The sequence below is a fragment of the Ambystoma mexicanum genome, chromosome 2p (assembly GCF_040938575.1).
Source record: "Ambystoma mexicanum isolate Mex_15411 chromosome 2p, UKY_AmexF1_1, whole genome shotgun sequence".
Lineage (NCBI taxonomy): Eukaryota > Metazoa > Chordata > Amphibia > Caudata > Ambystomatidae > Ambystoma > Ambystoma mexicanum.
In genome coordinates, this window is record NC_090923.1 from 313,369,584 (window position 1) to 313,389,242 (window position 19,659).

At 47.9% G+C, this 19,659-nt stretch overlaps 1 protein-coding gene across 5 annotated transcripts in view; it reads left to right on the forward strand.

Moving 5' to 3' along the window:
* Nucleotides 1-19,659, forward strand: part of CACNA1D (calcium voltage-gated channel subunit alpha1 D) — a 2,225,258-nt gene that overhangs the window by 1,553,277 nt on the left and 652,322 nt on the right. The gene's annotated exons all lie outside the window — the stretch shown is intronic.

Consider the following 19,659-nt stretch of genomic DNA (forward strand, 5'->3'; position numbering starts at 1 on the left):
TTTTATTATATCATTTCGCCAAAAAGTATTTTTCTTTCTAATTCAAGTGGCAGATTAAAGAATAGAGACAAAGAATAAAGCAGGCACCAGGGATTCTCTCGAGTGAATCGGGGTCAGGGATTGCCAACATGCATAAAATAACCTACTAAGGATCCCACCCGAAAGACTGGAAAGGGCTCTGTCCTGAGTTTTACTTCATCTATGCAGACAGTGCACATTATTCCACTATTCCATTTGTCTGTCTCAGTTAGGCCTGATGTTTCGTCATTGTAGTGGAATGCACCAGATGTAAGGTGGCACACAAAATGCCCAGACACACAGGAGATATATGGCAATTCTCCAAGTAGTGGAATCCCCACTTATCACCTGGTGTGTGTATCCACATTCTGGGCCTCATTACGACCCAGGCGGTAAATTACCGCCTGGGCCGTGACTTTACCACCATGGCGTAAACTACGTTTACGCCATGGTGGTTGGCGGACTTACCGCCCCATTCCGACCTTGGCGGGGCGGTAAGTCCCCAATCCCCATTTACCCTTCCCCATTCCCATTTTTGCCCCATAGGGCATAATGGGAGTGGGGAAAGCATTAATTACGCCACCGTAAATTACGGTGGCGTAATTAACTCCATGGTCCCTTAGCGCCATGGATTTTAACACCTGCTAAAAGCAGGTGTTAAATCCGCCATGGCGCTAAGGGACCTCGTACTCAGGCGGTAAGGGTCGGCGCTGTTTACGCTGCCGTAAACCCCTTACCGCCTGGGTCGTAATCAGGCCCTCTCTGTGCTCCTGCCTATTCACAGTGCTGATTAAAAACCACATGCAGACATGCTGCATCAGGGAGAATTGACAAATGTGATGAAGCATGAGAAGCATTTCCTGTGTTTTTTCAGCACACATGCCAATGAAGCTCTAAAACAGAGTTACTAAGCAATCTTTTGTATTAGAGATGTTCTTGCAGCATTACCGTTGTGGTCTCTCTGCACTCAGACTTTGAGGCTGAATGTGAAGTTGACATCGGAAAAATTGCTTGCACCTCACCTGTGACCTCTGTATTTTTTTCTGCATGATCAGCATGCTTGTCGGGAACTATCTTTGACGCCTGCGAAATGTTTTCGGATGCACCCGATTACATTCTTAAAGTGACGCTGACTAAACCTTCCGGGTTGGGAAACTGTCAGGACTGTGACACCGAGATGTCACTGACAACCCTTCCAAAATGTGTCTTTGGTGCCCCTGGACCAAACACATCGTAGCCGATCGCGGTTTTTGCCAGACGATGCCAACGAAGGAGAGGGCTTTGAAATTGGCTGTTGGGAGTTTATCGCAGTATAGGTGAGAGGGGATAATCTTTCAGACGACCAACAAACACAGGACGCGGTCCCATTCGAGAAGCAAATTCTGACAGTCGAACTCTACCTTGAAGAAAGGATGCAGGTACTAGTCGTCTGGCACCCTGCTTTTCCTTCCAAATCAACTTCGGTGGGAAAATGGGACGAAATCTGTTGCGAAATGTTGGTGCACTTTGAAAAGAAAGTTGCTCTGCTTCTCCTTGCAGCTAAAGTACAAAACAATCAATCCCACTTCACCTGACAAAGCTAGCAGGGCATCAGAGTCCCATCCATCCCGCGTGCCCAAGAAACCGGGGATGGCATTGGCTTCAACGAAAACCTGAGAGCCACCTGTGCCATCTGAGGTCTCAACTCTTTCGGTGTTGTTTGATTTCGTATTCACACAGATTATGAAATGCCAATCATTTTTTTTCGATGGTCGAGGTATTCTCGGCATCAAGGTATGCTTTATAGTCGAGAAAGAACTTTTATAGCAGCTTTCCAGAGTATCTTGGACTGCTACTTGATACCATTCGGCTTCAAGCCTCTTAACATGTTCTAACACGTCTGAAGAACTTCAGGCAGAGGAAATCAGATTTACTGAACTGTCGATGAACTTGAAAGGTACCAGAGGTGGAATTTGAGCATCCAGATCCTTATGGGCATCTTAATGCTGCATGCAGGATAGTGCTGACTAAAGTGACAGGTGCTATATGATGGGGTCTGTGACGGATCAGAAGGACACAGATTTTCCATTTTACTGATATTTATTAACTGAATAGGGTACAAACTCCTAACTTTCCCTAAGCTACAGGTCTTCTCTACCTAACAAAACAAATTATGGTGCTCATCAGTCATCAGTGAAAGTACAAAACAAGTGGAGTCCTCTGTCCAAAACTAGCCTACTCTGACCCTACCACCATTTAGAATAACTTGGGACAGGACAATGACTCTCTTGTCCTGTTATGTGGTTCTTCCATCAGCTTCAGTTCAACACGGTATTTTCTAACAGTTCTTGGTAACTGTTTCATCAAACTATACAGTTCTGAAAAAGGGCTTCCAAAATCTCACTCTTATCTTTTTTTTTAAATGTTTTATTGTTTTACAACATAGTAAACACCCCCGCTTCCTGGAGTTGTACCTCCCTTGCCATCTTCGGTATTCTTCTCCATAGTCTCTCCCAGTCCACCCTTTTTATGCCTCTTCCAAGCATTCGGTCCAATCGGGACATATAAGCCCAGTTTTGCCTCAGGGTTGCATTCTCCAGTAACTTGTACAAGTCTGAGATCAACCCTCTGTCCCTTCCTTTGCCAGTAGAAACCTTTCGTGAGGGGTGACCGGGCGGGTTGCCGCCGCCCTGACGTCCGTGCTCATCACCCAATGCCTGATTTGGAAATATCTGTGTCTTTCCCCTTCCCCTATCCCAAAGTTTTGCTTGCATTCCTGGAATGTTCTCACCCTTCGATCCCGATACATATCCCTGACTTTCCTACAGCCCCCTCTCTTCCACACGTCAAATGCCCCTTTTTCCAGCCCTGGGGTGAAATCCTTATTGTTAAATATTGGGGTGAACAGAGAGGGGAATGACGTGATACCCATCTTCTTTACTGCCCTATCCCATATGTCCATGAGCCCCTTTGTTATACTACTTAAATATAGCTGTTGCAGTCTGTGGTGGCGTGGGAGCCAGAAGACCTCCCCAAGGTCATGTTGGGCCACTGCTCTGTCCATCTGCACCCATTGTTTCCCTTCCATGCCTGCAAACCATTCTCGAATCACCCTTAGCTGTGCCGCCTCATAATATAAGTGAAAGTTGGGTAGGGCTAGCCCCCCCCCCCTCTCTCTTAGGCGCCGTCTGTAGGTTGCGAGCCAGGCGCGGCCTCTTCCCTTCCCAGACAAATTCTTTTCTTGTTGTTGCTGGTTCCCTAAAGAAACTCAGGGGGTGTGAGGGGGGTGTCCACCAGTGGGATAGCCTGAAACAGATAGATAAGTCGGGCAGTGTGACCATCTTAACTGCTGCTACCCTCCCCAGCCAGGAAACTCTAAGATTCTTCCTTTTTTATTGCCTTTATGATGGTGAGATAATTAGACGTATACCAGCCAGACAGGTGCGGGGTTATTCTGACGCCTAGATACTTAATACCCCCTGATCTCCAATTGAATGGGGACCCCACCTTTAATCCTGCAACACCCTTGTTGTTCAGTGTTAAATTCAGTCACTCTGATTTCTTCAGATTAATTTGCAAGCCTGAGACCTCCCTAAATCTCGTCAGGAGTTCCATACAAGCCTCTATTGACTTCACTTGACTGGTTAATGACAGGAGCATGTCATCGGCGAATGCCACCACCTTATTTTGCCTGCCCCCAAATGGGTTACCCCAGACTTCTTCAGCCTCTTGTAATGCCTGGAGCAGGGGCTCCAGGTAGATCACATAGAGCAGGGGGGAGAGTGGGCATCCCTGCTTGTTCCCCCGTCCCAGACTTATTGGGCGTGTCATTGAGCCGTTCAAACTCGGGCGCGTTGTGGGGTGTTTGTAATTGGCTTGCACCATTTTAATAAAGTCCCCCCTTAGTCCCATTCTCTCCATGACCCTGAATTGGAACGGCCACTCCACCCGGTCCAACGCCGTCTCTGCTTCAAGGGCCAACAAGACAGCCAAAGTGGCCGTTTTCTGCATTTTTCCACCAGGTGTGCCACCCGCCTAATACGGTCTTCCGTCTACCTGCCAAGGACAAACCCTGCTTGGTACTGGTGGATCGGTGACGGGAGGTGTCCCTCCAGACGCCTCGCCAATATCTTGGTGTACATTTTCACGTCAATGTTCATGAGGGCGATGGGGCCTGTAGGACGTTCAGTCCTCCAGGTCCTTCCCTGTTTTATCTATCTGTTTGATTTTGTCCTCTTCCATTGTTGGTGTTATTTGACCTCTTTCCTTGAATGTATTAAATAGTTGCGTCAGGTGTGGGGTCAGTAGGTTGGAATAGGTTTTGTTTTATAGAACGCGGCTGAGTAGCCATCCGGGCCCGGGGCCTTATTCTGGGGAAATTTTGTTATGGTGCCCCTCACCGTTATATCCCGCCCCAGATACTCCTGAGCCTCCCGGGATAGATTGGGGAGTTGCATTGTATCTAGGAAATCGCCTTGTGGTTGAGTCTGTGGGTTTTGGGTCGAGTATAGTATCCTATAATAATATCTAGCCAGGCATTCTTGAATTTATGCCGTTCTGGTGAGCCGATTTCCCCCCCTTCATCTCTAATGGCTGTGATTGTGTTCTGCTCCCTAGCTCCCCTTAGTAGGCATGCCTGAAGTGCATCCACCTCATTAGCCTTGCCGTAGAATTTCTGCCTTACGTAGAGCATTGCCCCATCAGCCTTTTTGGTTTTTAGCACCCCCAGCTGCCCCACTGCCCCCCTATTCTCCTTCAGCGCCCTTCTTGCGGGGCCTCCTTCTCCCTCCGGCGCGCCGCCTCTACTTCTTCTTCTAGTTGGGTCTCCAGGACCCTCATTTGCTTATCCCTTCTTGCCTTTTGGTCTACGTGTTCCCCCCTTGATGTGGCCTTCAATGCATCCCACCTCGTGCTTTTGCACGTGTCAGTGCTATTAATCAAATCAAAGAAGGTTCTGATCTTGTCCCCTATTTCTTCCCAGTCACCCGGTCCCTCGGTATCTACTCTGGGAATTTCCATTTCCAGACCCCCTGTCTACGCCCGCAGAGCCCCATCTTCATTTGGACCACTTTATGGTCAGCAATCCCCAGGGGGCCTGCCTTCACCCTGCCCACCTGGCTCGCCGATACCCAGATTCTATCCTCGACTGTGTCCCATGGACCCCTGACAGGTACGTGTGACCCTCCTGCTGCCCCTGGAATGCCCTCCAAACTTCCCTCATCCCAGCACCTTTGAACCGCTACCTCAGTTGAGGGGAGGTGACCGCCCCTCCCTCTGTCCCCCTTGTGTTGTCCTGTCCATTCGCTTGTTCCATGCCAGGTTGAGGTCCCCCATTAGGATAATGTGTCCCCTCACGAAGCCCTCTACCTTACCCAGGTGGTCCCTTAAGAATTGTTCCTGGCCTGCATTCAGCGAGTACACTGATGCAGTAGTGTAGGGTGTTCCCATGTATTCTCCCCTAACCACTACGCATCTCCCCCCCTTATCCCTGAGAATGTCCAGCACTCTGAAGTCCAGGTGGTTCCTAAAGGCCAGTGCTACTCCCCCCGTTTTCGTGGGGCCTGACGTGAAAAATATTTGGGAGAATCCCGTGAGTGGGAAGTGCCCACGGTCTTTTTTTCAGAAGGTGGGTTTCCTGCAGAGCTAGAACGTCTGGGCCCTGGGCCTTAGTAAAACCTTCTAGCTTTGTCCGTTTGAAGGGGGTGTTTAGCCCTCACATTATGCGTCATCCACTTGAACCTGGATCGTTATGCTGGCGCCCCTTCTGCTCAAGCCCCTGTTCCCTGTTCCTGACCCTGCCCTGGGTAAGCCTCCCTTTATCCTTTGTCCCGGTCCCTCACTTTCTCGTGAATCCAATGTCCCTTCTCTGGTTTACGCCCTCCTTCTTGCTATGTGCCCCCTGCTTCTCTCTTCCGCCTGCTCTGGTTCGGTTCCCCCCCCCCTTCCCTGAGCCATTCTCCTGCCCCAACTTCAGGATATGCCTAATTTCCACCTCCCCCCTCCCTCCATCTCTCTTCCCCTCCCCCAGGTGAACCTTCTTCCTTCTCGAGCTCTTCGCTCATCCGCCTCCAACTCCCTCAGGGCCAGTTGCTTCTCCAAGCATCGAGTTGGTGGTAGATCTCTTTCTTCTGCTGGGGCCTCCCTCTGGAACAGCCTCCCTGCCTCAATGAAACTTGAAGAGAACCATCTCCGGTTCCGCAAGCACCTCAAGACCTTCCTCTTTGCTTCTGCTTTTTCTCCTCCTCTCCTCTTCTGATCTCCTGTCTGAATCTGAATTGGCACAGTTTACCTTTCTACCCTCTACTATGGGGTTTGTTGCACCTGTGTTAACCTTTGCCGCTCCCTGCTTCCCCTTCTGTAGCTCCTCCATTCCCCTTTGGGAGGGGGCACCATGTTCCTCCTCTTGAGAAGCACGCTGTTCGCCAGGTCCTGGAATAGAGATATTGTTTGGCCCTTGTATGTCACTGGTTCTTGTTGTCTGGCTGCCTTCAGGACCGCCTCCTTCTGTCCCTATCGTGCAAATGCTGCAAGGACATTGCAGGGTCTAGCGTTGGGGCCCTTAGTTATCTGGCCCACTCTAACGATACGGTCCAGCTCAATTGCTACTGGGGATATTCCTTCCAGAAGCTCCTCAAAGATTCGGTTTTACCGCCGCGGTTACCGCCGGACTCGTAATGAGGCCCAATGTTCCTGGGTGTTCTACTCTTAAAAGCCCGTTCGGCAGACAGCAACATCAGGTTCCAAATCCAGCACATATCCATGCTTGACCACAGATACAGACAACAATAAATATGCTGCCTTATCAAAGAAAATGTTTGCATTGGGCAGTGTGTCATTAAAAGCTATTAATGCAACATGCACCCTTGCCAAATACACCCACACCCTGTGGGTGGTTATATCTGAGGCTGCTGAGCATGTCCCAGAAGGTGAGATAAGGGACGGCTTCCTGAACATCGTAAGCGATGGTAAGGAAGCAGTGTACCAAGTACTTCAATCAGGACTTGATGCAGCTGATTGTTTAGGAAAGGCCCTGCGCGAAAGCTCCGTTGGCTAAGGAAGTCAGGTAGGAACCGATATGTAAGCTACAGACTATCGGAAATACCACTTAATGGTTCTGATTTGTTTGGCCCAAAGGCAGATGATAGCTTGGAAACGTTGCAAGCCTCAAAAGCGGCTACTAAATCATTGGAGATGGCTGTACGTCAAGCCACTCAGCCCGCAGTTCAAATATGAAAAGGAAAACCTTTTTGCTACTAAAGCTAACACAGCTAGGGAGGAAAGGGTCAAACATTGGGCAGAGAAGGGAAGAGAAAGTCTACAAGACAATTAAGGCAAAGGTGAAAAAACATCACAGTCCGTTCCCGCTTCAGTCCCCTAAAACACTCCAAAACTGCTTTGAGAAATTCACTGACTCTGTGGCCGTAGGGGGACGTCTGCTGCATAATTTCAGAGAATGGTGCAGGATTACTGCGGACACATGGCCACGGAACGTTGTCAACCTAGTTTTACTGCCTCTTTTTCCTATGGCGTGAACCAGGCTATCCCCCATCCTCTCAGCCACATAGTGTTCTGGACCCACTGCTCCTGCAGGAGATTATCTCCTGTGACGAATCCAAGATTGTTGTCCCTTCTCCCAGAGGGGAGAGCCCTTGTCATGTGACCAGGGCGGTACAACCAAAGTTAAATTTTCACTGTGGGGGTAGTGCACCGTAGGAGGATCACATGAGGAGGGATGCCCCTTGTGGGATGAGGGTTGACAGCCAAGGTGTAACGCAGTATAACCGTAGCAATATCCAGCTTCATCAACCGCCTACCCTCCCCAGAGATGAGTAACACCCTATCAACCCATGTATCTGTGCAAGGCAGACCCTTCGACCTGTTTACATAGTACTGGGATGAGGAAGAATAGGGGCTGCACACTTGACTTAAACTCTGACTCCACTGGGACAAAGGAGAGCGTGACTGAGCATATGAAGAATGATGATAGCAATACTAGGACGAGGAAGATGTGTAGTTATGAAGATCAGCCTGTGGAACCAAGATGACGGTTCATACTATCACAGATAGTCAATTTCAATAGGACAATAGAAAGGGAAGAAGGACTGCATATAGTAGTCAGTCCTCCCCGGAGAATCGCAGGAGCCGGCACGGTACAGCTGGGAGACTGCATGAGCTCCAGGATGTGAGACGGAATGCCGAAGCTGATCCCGAGAAGGAGAACTAAACAGCAAGTGGGCAAATGAAGTCGACGCTTCCCCAAAGCAGACTGGCGGAGCTGGCGCAGACCTCCTAAAGAGCAGCAAAACACCACACGTCTCGAGATTGCTATGCGTAGCAACAAACTGTGTGGAAGCCCTCGCAAAGCTGGTACAAGGTATGCAAGTGGGCAGAAAGGCTCCTGGGACCTGAAGAGGTGGTGGCAGAGACAGAGGGGCAACCAATACCTCAAGCAGAGGTAGAAGGGCAAGAAATACCTTGAGAACCGGGTCTGGGACACACATACCAAGACGTTACAGAACAAAGTCACATATGGTAATACTTGGCAGGCGGGTGAACCGAGTTTACCAGAAAGAAGATTTGCAGAAAACAATTGAGTCTGCAACTCGCACCCGCACCCGCACCCGCAAGTCAGTTATCTATCTTCATAAGTCACAGTGCTTGGTGAAGGATAAACCATGGTGATTGTGTTTAAATGTAAATTCACCAACAATACTTAAAGAAGATATACAGGAAGCAGGTGCGCACATCCAGCAGAAGTCCTCACGCAACGCCCCTCTGCTAAAACGGGAATTCCACTGCAGACCGATGTAATCGCCATGGCCAAGAAGGGTTGGCTCAAGCCCCACTCTGTCCAGCCTGTCAATCGACGCCTGGATGCCAAGTACAGGCAGAAGGAGGGGGCTACACTCTTGCTATCACCCCATCCTCAGCCACACTCCTCAGTGATCGCTGCTGCATCACTATACTCCAAGCCTCACTAGTCCTCAGCCTCCTCATCTGCGTCGCTGCTAGGCAAGGAGGAGAAGATCTTGGAGGCGTATGGGAAGAAATTCTATTCCAACGCATCCTTGCATCTTCCTCAGGCCAACACTGATGCCATGCTGGCGGCCGCTAACCATAGGTTGTGGCAGGAAATTGCAGATTTCCTCCTAGAGATTCCTACGCAGAGCCAATCACGTTTCAAGGTGGGACTGGTTGAGGCCAAGCTTGTGGCGCAGGACATCATGAGTCCACCATGGCCCACATTGACAGCTCTGGCCGTGCCATCTGCATCGCCACGGACATGAGAAGAATAGCCTGGCTCAGTGCAACTAAATTTAACCCGGGTGTCCAGGAACACATATTAGATCTGCCGTTTGAGGGGAGTGACCTCTTCCACTCCACCACGACGAGGAGCTGGGCAGAAAGAAAAACAGCTCACAAACGGCCACGTCTTTATCCATCCTGGCAAAGACCATGCCCAAATCGTACAACCAGTCACAGCAGTGCTCCGACAAGGGGCGTATATATGGAGGGTTACGCAGCTTCCAAGAATGGAGGTCCAGGCAGCCGGACTGCTCGCCGACTCCACATCGGCGCACGCAACAAAAGAGGGGGATTAAGGTCTCTGAGGGAAAGAAGGCTGACACGCCTTTTCAGGTCCATGTGTCTCCAGTGGGGGGCAGGCTTGCTCTCCATGCACATTTCTTGCTCCAGAATTTCGCGGGCCCCTGGATACTCTCCATAGTATCCACGGGGTACCTTCTACCCATTCCAGCCTCTCCTCCCTCCTCCCCTCTACTCCCTCAAGTTGGGACAGCAACTCTTCTGGCGGAGATCTGATCGCTCGTAGAGAGCCAGGCCATGGCGAGGCTTGGACTTTTACTCCAGGATTTTCACCATTCAGAAAAAGAACCTTGCGGGCCTGAGAGTTGTGCTGGACCTTACCACCCTCAACCTCTACTACCTCTACAAAAATTCAAGATGGTTACGCCAGCTTTTTTATTGGAGACATTGTGCAAGGGAGACTGGATGTGTTCCCTGGATCTGAAGGACACGTATCTACATGTCCCAATATGGCAGCCCCATCGTTCTTTCCTACGGTTCAGGATCATGGGCTACCATTTCCAATACAAGGTCCTTCCTTTTGGCCTCAGCTCGGTCCGCAGGGTCTTTACCAGACTCATGAATATGGTGGATGCCCTCCTCCGGGCTCAGGGCCTCCACATCTACCCATACCTCGACAACTGGCTCGTCAGGGCTACATCGCCGGAAGCAGTTCACCACACTTCCCAGGCTCTTATGAACACACTGCACGATCTGGGCTTTTCGCTCAATCTCAAGAAGTCGCAGCTGCAACCCACGGAGAATCTGACATTCTTGGGCCTCTCTGGGACACGTGGTCCAAGAGGGTGTTACTTTCGGAGGACAAGATAACAGCCATCAAGAGGGCCAGTACTCACTTTCTCAGCAGAGGTTGACTTTGGCCTGGTGGTACCAGCACCTCCTGGGTCTCCCAGCAGCGGTCTTATTAGCCGTACCCCACACGAGACTCAGGATGAGGAGGATACAGCTGCACTTCGCGGCATCATGGAACCAGGAGCGGGGCTCTCAATCGGAGACGATCAACGTTCCTCCATCTCTCCACCAGGACCTCACATGGTGGTCCATGGACTCCAACCTATGGACGGGCAAGCCCTTCCGGCCTCCCACCCCGCAGGTCCCCATCACCATGGACTCCTCCCTCGAGGGATGGGGAGCCACTCTGGACGATCTCTCGGTCCACAGCACCTGGACCCGACACAAGCAGGAGTGTACCACATCAATTGGTTTGGGCTGAACGCCATCTGGCTAGCGTTCAGAGCATTCCTCCCACTTATCAGGGGCAAAGTTGTCCTCATCCAGACAGATAACTCGACCAGCATGTACAGTGTCAACAAACAGGGAGGCACTAGATCCCCTCCACTGTGCAGACTGGCAATCAACATGTGGGAGTGGGCCCTGGAAAACGACATCTACCTCACGGCAGTCCACCTTCCGGCGTAAGCCAACCTGGAGGCAGACAGGCTCAGCAGGTTGGGAGTGGACAACTAGGAGTGGCAGTTAAACAACCTTGTTACTCAGGACATCTTCAGCAGATGAGGTTGCCCCCAGTTGGATCGCTTTGCCACCTGGCACAACAAGAAGTGCCCTCAGTTCGCCTCCTAGCAGGGACAGAGCCCCGGCTCTCAGGGTGACGCATTTCGGATTAAGTGGAATGTTATGACAGCTTACGCCTTCCTGCCCACTTCGCTGATTCACAAAGTGATTTGCAAGATCAAGGAGTCTCGCCAGCTCAACATCATTCTAATATGTCCATGGTGGCCAGCCAGGCCATGGTTCTCGGACCTGCTCAGCCTCTCGAAGATGTCTCCGATTCACTTCCCTACGGGCCCAGCACATCTTCTGGCACAGCAGGGGGGCAGGGTCATCCATCCCGCGCCACAGAAGCTAGCCCTCACAGTGTGGTTCCTGAGCAGGTGACGCTACGGCACCTCAGCCTCTCCCAGGCTAATCTGGAAATCATACAGGGTGCAAGGAACAAGACCACCAGGGCCCAGTATAAGAGTAAATGGACCAGGTTCTGCCACTGGGCAGACTCCAAGGAAATCGACCCCCTGGCATGTACTCTGGACGACGTGCTCTCCTTCTCGGCGCACCTCGGTCACTTAGGCGTGCAGGTTGGCACCTGCCGCACTTACCTCGCAGCCATCGTGGCATACAGAAACTCGTCGGAGGAGAGTTTTTCCTCTTCCAACCCAATTGTCAAGAGACATTTGACGGGTCTCGCCAGGCTCTACCTGCCTATCAAGAGGCCGCACCCAGTGTGGAACCTCAACATAGTCTTGGGTGCCTTGGTGCACAAACCATTCGAACCTATGGCATCCGCGGACATCAGGCTGGTCACCATTAAGACGGCCTTGTTAGTAAGCCTCATCTCGGCTCGCAGAATCAGCGAAATCCAGGCGCTGGTCGCCTCGGCGCCATACACTGCGTTTCACAAGGACAACGTAGTCCTACAGACGCACCCAGCAGTCCTACCGAAGGTGCCGTCTGCATTCCATCTGAACAAAGAAAACGTGTTGCCCGTGTTTTTTGCTGAGCCCAAAGACGAGACATAGAGAGTTATGCACTGTCTTGATGTCAGAAGTGCCCTGAAATTCTACCTGGACAGGACCAAGTGCTTTCGCAAGTCGGACGCTCTTTTTGTCACCTCCAGCGGATCAAAACCGGGGTATCAGGCCTCCAAGGCCTCCATAGCCCGTTGGATGGTCTCGGCCATCAAAGAAGCCTACGAGGGACATCACAAGCCACGGCTCGCCAACATGCACACCCACTCTGTTAGAGCCAAGGCAACTGCCATTGCTTTCCAGCGGCATTTGCCCTGGCAAGTCATAAGCAGGGTGGCCACATGGGCCACCTCTTCGGCTTTCTGTAAGCACTACTGTTTGGATGCCGGTTCTAGAGCAAACGCTGCTTTTGGACAGGCGGTTCTTAGAAACCTGTTTGCTTAAGGAGGGTCTCCTCTCCACCCTGGGGCTACACTCAGTTGTAATCACCCATACAGTATGGAGGAAAGGGGACAGGATGTAAGAGTAATTATAAGTTACTCACCGTAGTGACTTACGTACTCTTAGTCCTTAGTCCCCTTTCCTCCATAAGTCCCACCAACCTCCCCCCTAACAAAACTGGTGTCATTATGCAATATTAAATCTATTGTCGACACGTCTATGGGGACTGAGGTGTGGCGCTGGGGGCGGAGTCAGGGCAGCGCATGCTCCCAGGTCCGCACCCCGCGCGCCTCTAAATTGAAAGGGGAAGGCGGTTTTTTCTGGTGAAAAAGGTTCCGTCTCCCGTCCCTTGGAAGGGACGCCCAGGCAGTATGTAGGAAAGGGGACTAAGGACTAAGAGTACGTTAGTAACTACAGTGAGTAACTTATAATTTCTGATGGATGTTCCTCCCGCGGATTCCTCATCGGCCTCCTACCCTACCCCGCAATCAGGGAACTCGCTCTTTCACTGCCTCCTAGGATACTTAATCCCAATCGCAGCTGAGCACTGGGAAATAACGAGTAAACTGAGATTTCAGGGCATGATGCAAGCTATTTGTAAAAGCGCTGATGTCACGTCTGGTCTCGAAGACAGAGCTCACTGAGGGATATCGATGCCAGTGCTGCGCATCCATCAGAAAGAACATTACCAGAGGTAAGTAATTTGTTCATCAGTTTTACCAATTTATCTTTGAAATTGAGACAACCTTCTCATATCCTTCAGTGCCTCATGCATCTTTTCCACATTTAGAAAAGCATTGTAAGTAGTGGATGGTTTACTTCCTTAATTTAAAGCATGGTTCTTGCATTGTAGCAAAATAATAATAAAAACGATTTAAACACTGAACAAAAAATATTGCCTTGAACTGCTGCAAATTATTCTTCCTAAATAAATGGCCCTAACACCTCGTAGCCAGCAGCATGAGGCTTAATTTCAAAAACACTTGCATAAACCAATTTTTAATATTGCTGAAAACTCTAAATTAGAATTACATTCTGCTCTTAAAAAAAGAATCTACTGCCTCAGTGTAATGCTAATGTTTTCTGTTGATGGCACAAGTAGGTGTATGTGGGCCAGTAAGCGTGTCATGTCTTGCAGATTACCAGCTGCAGTCTGTGCTAAGTGCAACCCTATGGTTTCCATGTGACAGCTAATTATATGGTTCCCCTTATTTAAAAACTTTATCAATCTGTAGCAAGGCAGGCAGTATCCTCTGCCTTAGTCATGCAGCCAAGTTTGTGTATGCTTTAATAATGATTTTATAACCTGTAATATGTTTACCAAGTGCTATAATTTATAATAGAATGGTGCATGTAAAAGTAAATATGTTCCTAAGCTTGATTTACGAAAGTATTTTTCCTACAGGGTTATTACACAAATATTTGGGAGTGTAATGCTGTGCATGGTTAAAAGAAATCAAAGTTGCCCTTCTACAATGTCTGAATGCCTCAGTAACGTACATTTCTATTTGCAAAAGAAAAGCGTTTATGCTAACATTTCAATTTTCTTTTTTTTTTTTACTTTATTTGTTCAGTGCAAAGAGTAACACATATCACAGCAGAACAGTCAACCCCCACGTGTTGAACAACAACAAGAATATCAGACCCAAAAGGAATACATTCAGTAACATGATTATAACTTTGGGATCTTATGAAAAACTTCCATATAGTCCATGCTTGGACATCGTTATGTGATAGATAGGTATTCACGCAATGGTCCCCATAGGTTCTTTGGCCTACAGCTTGGTGTTACCAGTGACACATAGGTCTCCTCACATGCATTGGCATAGGTCATTTCCGAATCCACATTTGCACGTCAGCTGCCAGTTCTAGACTTCCATCCCAGTAGGATCCATTGTTTGGCTAGCAGGCAGCCCAGGTTAAAGAGACGTCTAAGTTTTATAGTCAACTTGCCTATGTCCCCAAAAAAATATTTAGGAAATGTTAAATGTGGGGGGACTCCCATGTATGTATAAAGTTCCACTGCAACCTCCCGCCAGAATGTGGTTATCTCGGGGCAGTCCCAATACATATGATATACATCTGCATTCTGCGCATTGCACTTGACACAAGCACTAGACGTCAGTGGAAAATATGCATTTTTGAGAACATACTTGTTATTGACAATTGAAATATCGACCAACATCTAATGTACCATTTGTCCCGATGCAAAATCCTTCGTCACAGCAATTGATTTATTTAATTGCTGATGGGCCTAAAAGAGTCATGGACAGCACCTCTCCACTCACTCCATGGTGCGGTGGTAGATTGAAACAGCACTGCCCATGCGCAGGTTATGGCCAAGCTTCTATAGCCTTCATTGATTCAGCATTGAAAGTAAAGTGGTCAGGACACTGGCCTTCGAATGGGAAGCAGTCGTTAGGGATGGGTTCGGATGCAAGCTCCCAATAAATCATTTTGAATTGGCCCTGCATTTTTCATTTTGTTTACTTGTGCTGACATAGAAGAAAAACATAACTACCGTAGACAGTATATGCTTGAAGCGTCTGTATGCTTGGAAGAGGATTTACCCTTATGACTTGGTGGCTGCCTGCAGGGATAGGTTGCCGTCGGTGTAACGGTGTGGGAAAGGCTTGGGGATTCCTCCAGGAATCAACGTGCACAAGTTCCGAGTGCCTAGATATCCAACGCTACTTTTTATTTCTCTGTTCACCAACAGTCACCCTTTTTCATTGGTGCAGAATTAGAAATACCCTGCTGCTTTACTTTATGTTATTGTTTTTAGATGCTTTTCCCCATGCACCAGCTGGATTAACACGTGGATTAATCTTCCAAGGTTGCCCGAAGGAGGCACCATGCCATGCCTGATGGGTCAGTGTGTTTGTTTAAGAGGGTGTGGTGATGCATGAAGATGTGTTAAAGCTCATCCATGCTTCTTGGGACTTCATATAGCATTAGTTGTGAAATGGTTAATTCACTAGCCTCTAAGTGCAGTGCAATGTGAGAGCTGGTTTTTCAAATTTGAATTGCCAGAGTTTTTCTTCTTCTTTATTTTCTTTTGTTTGCCCGTTGACAATTGCACGCAAGTATTGGGTAATATGGGCTAGAAGCTTAAGTTCGTTTGAAGCAAGATTTGGCCCCACGGCTTGGTGCCTCTGAAGATTCTGTACTATGTGAGTTTTAATCTTTCTCAACATTCTGTGGGTTCACACAACTCGCATGGATTACAATAGGGGTCTTGACTCCTTGACATCCAGTGGTGTTACTGTTATTGTATGCTAATAAACTGCTGAATTGAAACCCAGACGCCAGATCAGTCCTCTGCAAACAGGTTGGGACACCTGTTTTGATTACTTTAGTTATAACTTGGTCAGTACATTATTTTGTGTTTATTAATACACTTTGTGCGCCAAGGCCCAGTTTCTGTGAAGAGCATTGCATATCCTTGTTAGTGATTTCTTTTGTAGGGTTTTCGATTTGTTTAGCTGCGTTGAAACCTAGGGGCCGAGCCAATTCCTCACAATGACCACTTCTCAGTTGTCTCCGCCCAGGCGATGGCAGGAACTATGAAGTGTGCAATGGGTGTGTTGCTCGCTAATAGAGACTTGGACAACCTGGATGATGGTGAAGGGAGTCTTGTCTTGGCCTCCTGCAAAGGTCTGGCCTTTTATCTCTTTGTGCCCTACACAGGTGTAGATACACACTTGTCCAGGGGTCGATTTCTGTTCACCCGGTATGCAAGGCACTTTTGTGAGCATTTTAAAGTAGGTAATTCGTTTTCTAGAACACGTTTGCCAAACACTTGGTTGCGTCCCGCTGTATATAATCCACATTTATCTTACTCATCCTCAAGCCCTATTTGACATGACTTTTATATGTTTTCCTTCATGCTCCCCCACCCCCCACTACAGATTATCGCCATGCACACACAGAACTGAGCTTATTGTTTTCTTTATTTTCAGGTACAGATTTAGTGCAGATCTATATATGCAGTTAATAAAGGCATACTGCACAGGCTGAAATGAGACTGGAAGCGTAGTGTGTCGGGATGAGCCGTTGTGTTTTCGCCGTTAGTTGATGTGTGAATAGCAACAACCTACCTAAAGAGGTGGAGGGAGGCAGGTGAGGTGAGCGCCAATGGTGGTACAATGGCTAACAGGGATGTTGGTAGGAAATTCACATTCATTTGTAAAACTTTGTCATTTATGAGGTGGATGTTAAGAACAGTCAGTGTGATGGTCCTCTGAGTAAGACACAGGGATGCCTTGTTCTCCGAGCCATGAAAGCGGACTTTCTTTTACCATTCTTTATAGTGTTCAAGCGATACCAGGTGTCTGAACAGTATGCATGTAATTTCACCAGACGAATGCAGGAAAATACCAGCAATGACTTGCTTCTCCTTCAGGATAATGGAATGCAATGGCTAATCCGGCAAAGGGACACCAGTGCTCTTCTTCCTTGTGGCAATGGGAAAGTAGAGTGGGATACATGCTACAAAGGGGAGTAACTGTGACAAGAGGAATGGTTGTTAGTGGTGTGCTGATGTCCAGTAGACTGGTTTGTAGTGCGTTGGGTAAAGCTACAGAGGAAAATTCTGTCAATGGTATTAGCATTGTAGGGCTGGTAATAAAGGTTGTCATGAGTAGGCCAACTTCTGGTCGGATGGGCATGGTGTCAATGAGAGAATATGGTGGTACGGTGGTGATTGGTAAAGCTGTGGAGGAGGTGTGGCAGTCCAAAGATAGCTGTCTGTGCCATTCAAAGGTGCTGGAATGCAGAGCTCTTGGTTGGGGGCTACTGAAGCTGGGATTGGGTACTACATTTATCATTGATCTATGCTCATTTTGCCCTCTCAGCAGATGCACATTGTTACTTTAGAAACGCAAATGCCACCTCTGAGTGCCCCATTCCAAATAAATCGGCAACAGATAGGAGTTCCCAGTCAATGGGCATCCCTGCAGAAGCCTGATATTTCTGCATGCTCCTGAAAGTCCACCACCTCACTGCTCCCATCTCTACACCCTACAGTCATCTTAGACAGGGTGGCCGGGTCCCTGACAGTTCTCACGCCCAGCCTTGTCTTTCAGTGGCAATTGCTCCTCCAAGACGACGTCCATAAGTGGGAAGAGGTGTTGGCATTAAAGAAAAAGAACATAGTGTTTTAATGTATTGGTTCTCTCAAATACTATAGCACAGTTATTAAACCCTTCCAATGTCAATAGAATGAGAAGCTTGTAACAGAAAGTGACGTGACTAATGAGAGGAACACAATAGAGTGCTGTGACTCCATACAGTATTAAACCCTTCTTATGCCAACAAAGAGTGATTGAGACACTTGTAATAGGAAGGGCTATGATAGAAAGAAAATAGTTGTGTCCCCCCTTATGGTTTCAAATCCTTCAAACAGTTGTAACAATGGGAAACGTAAAGTTACAAAGTGCAGCAACTTACCCTTGCTGCTAAAACAGACTTTGTCCTTCATTGTAGGCACTCATATTTGGGGGTAACAATTTCTTTTAACAACCTGTTCCTACATTTGCTATAGAAACTGTTGCTCTCCATTCAGAGAGTGGTGCAGTTTAGATCTGTTCTTGGCAAATACTGTTTTTAGGAATTATTTACAGGAAAGGTTCTCTGGCCAAGCTCTTCTTCCGTTTTAAGTGTTGCACAAACCATTGTCACGTCAGCGGAAATTCTATTATGCAAATGCCTTATTTTTGCTATCTAAAGTGAGGCAAGGCAATGAGAGGAATTCACCTTAAAGGGCACAGATTTACAATCTTCTCGTGGTGCCTAGTACCCATGATGGCCAGGATCTCCACTGTAGTCCTCAACACTACATGGTTTAGCAATTAGTCATATATAGCTGAGAAACACCCTCCCCCCGGTCGATTGCCGGTCTCTATGAAACCAACATACAACATAACATAAATCAGATATTAATCTGTGGGGTGGAGGTGAGTGAGAGGAGGGCGGCATCGGTGAACAGTGCTTTTCAACAAGTTGGTGTTGAGGGAGGGTCGGACTGGGACAAGAAATAGGCCCGGTCACCCAAAAAAAAGTGGCCCACCCCTCGCCTCAAAAAAGTGTCCCACCTCTCGCCTCACGACCTTTAACCTCTGATGTCATTTGACCCCACCCCAAAGTGACATCCCGGGAAGTGATGAAACAGACCTTTCACCCCTTGACAAAACAGGAAGTGGCATCAAATAGCATTGCCCTAAGTACACTAAATTACTGGGAATCCAAGCAGACGTCCATGGCCAAATAATATATATATATATATTTTTTTGGGATAATATGTTATTGTATAGCACTTACGCTTAAGCTCTTTTATATAGAACAAATATGCATACAATATCACCCAACCTGTGTTGTTACTCATTTGTTGACCTAAGAAGGATGAAATGTTTTTTTGAAAAAATAAATGTGAAAAAAAAATTCTTCTTTTAGAAATGTTTTTCTTCCAAACCGGCCCCGGCATGGCCAGAAACTGGCCCCTACTCCCCACAGACGATTTTGGCCCGGCCAAGTGGACAATCTGCAAGAGTCTGTATCTCAGAAGAATACGAATTTATAAACACGCTTATAATAAAAACATCATCAGATAAATAAAAGTAATACAAATTTAACAAGTAACAATGAATACTGTACATTTTCTTGCATCTCCCATGCTGCTGTGAGTTTTTCCTAATGTTTATTGAAAAAGGTGGCCAAAGAAAATCAGAGCATTTAAAATTGTATCCAATAATAATAATAATATAATAAAAAGCAGATGATAAATCAAAATAATATACAAATACCACAATTGTTAAATACCTCAGGTGTCAAATTAACTTTTTACTGAACACACTAGAAATAACAATGAAAAAACTAATTGAAACCTGGGACCCAGTTCTGTGCCACATTGCCACATACAGTTGTCTTGACTGGCCCAAAACCTAGCCTGTGGTACTGAGCCCTCTGTCAGGTGTCAATGAGGGGAAGAGGGAAGGTGTTTGGGCATGGTTGTGGAATAGGGCAACCCTCCCTCCCAACATCTGCAATTTCAGCACCTGGAGTCCACCAGCTTGTGTTGTCTGCAGTTGATGTGGGCAGAGAAGCAAACCTCACAGCCAGCTTGGACAACAAC